The sequence below is a fragment of the Rhea americana genome, unplaced genomic scaffold, assembly GCF_003343005.1.
Source record: "Rhea americana isolate MKP2758 unplaced genomic scaffold, rheAme1 scaffold_177, whole genome shotgun sequence".
NCBI lineage: Eukaryota > Metazoa > Chordata > Aves > Rheiformes > Rheidae > Rhea > Rhea americana.
In genome coordinates this window covers 1,031,298-1,032,761 of record NW_028185894.1, presented here as the reverse complement: position 1 = coordinate 1,032,761, position 1,464 = coordinate 1,031,298, and the positions used below count along the sequence as shown (strand labels likewise).

Sequence of the window (1,464 nt, the reverse complement as noted above, 5' to 3'; positions counted from 1 at the left end):
CATAGTTTAACAAATCCCTCTCAGTCTTGTGTGCCTTTGGTTCTTGCTGCATATGACTGGATTCTCTACATAAATGTCAATGATTTTGGAGAGCAAAAGGCTCGAAGAGCTATCAGTGGACCAATTTCGAATGCCACCAAGTCAAGGCGTTTCCTTATCCACATTTTTCRTGGGGTGAAGAAAAAGCTATTGGCATGAAGGCGGCAGTGATCATTTCTGGCAGAGTAATAGAGTGGATCTGTTCCTTGGGCATGGGAAATAGGGGATGTGAGGGAACAGAGGATTAGKCTGGAGGAGGTTTGTCACTGAAGGGTGAAAGGGAACTGTAGGCAGCGTGGCTCTGTGTGTATGGATATGAATTGGTTTTAGGAAAATGAAATGTGTCTCCAGTCATGATAGGAAAAAAACAGGGGGATGGGAGCGATTCGGGGAAAAATGTGGTAGTGGGAATCTCATACRACCAAGGACAGAATATAACGGTTTTGAAGGGCATTATACATCCAAAGATTAAGAACAGTTTGAAAAACAACAAATTAAGGGAATCTAGGGCAATCGCACAACATCAATTGTTAAAGATTATTTACTTCACTTAACTGRGCTTTACTGCTAGGAAATATGCTACATGTCATTCCTGTTGAACCATCCAGTAGCCCTGGCTGGGTGGCCTGTTGCTGCAGAACACAGAGGAGGGTGTCTGCCACAAAAGTGGTCTGCCTCAGTCTAACCTGCAGCTTCCCTCTTTAAATCTGGCCTCAAGTGTTTGTGTTGGGCTTGTTCTGTGTGACAGTGGAGACCTAACTGAAAGATCTCTAGAGGTTTTGAAAAACTTCTCTATGGCTATGAACAATAGAATAGGAACACATAATGAAAAGCTGGGTACTAGTTTACATCATGATGCTGAGAGGCCCAGCACTAACAGCAGTCAGGATGGCCGAGCRGTCTAAGGCGCTGCGTTCAGGTCGCAGTCTCCCCTGGAGGCGTGGGTTCGAATCCCACTCCTGACATGTTTGTTTTGCTGGGGGCTGACCTGCTGGAAAGCAGCTCTGCAGAGAAGGACCTGGGAGTGCTGGTGGGTGACGGGTTGACCATGAACCAGCAATGTGCCCTTGTGGCCAGGGAAGCCAATGTTATCCTGGGGTGCATTAGGAAGAATGTTGCCAGCAGGTTGAGGGAGGTGATCCTGCTGCTGTGCTCAGCCCTGGTGAGGCTACATCTGGAGTACTGCATCCAGTTCTGGGCTTGTCAGTATAAGAGAGATCTAGAGCTGTGGAGCAAGTCCAGTGAAGGGCTACTAAACTGATTAAGAGATCATGTGGTGAGGGTAACAGAGCACTGGACCAGGTTGCCCAGAGAAGTTGCAGAATCTCCATCTGTGGAGATACTCAAAARCTGTCTGGACAGGGTCCCAGGCAACGTGTTCTAGGTGACCCTGCTTGAGCAGGGGGTYGGACTAGATGATCTCTA

The 1,464-nt window shown here is 47.6% G+C and overlaps 1 non-coding gene across 1 annotated transcript; it reads left to right on the top strand.

Moving 5' to 3' along the window:
* Positions 1 to 921: 921 nt before the first annotated feature.
* On the top strand, positions 922 to 1,004 carry TRNAL-CAG (transfer RNA leucine (anticodon CAG)). The gene has a single exon. It is a non-coding gene; the product is annotated as a tRNA-Leu (tRNA).
* The last annotated feature ends 460 nt before the right edge of the window (positions 1,005 to 1,464 follow it).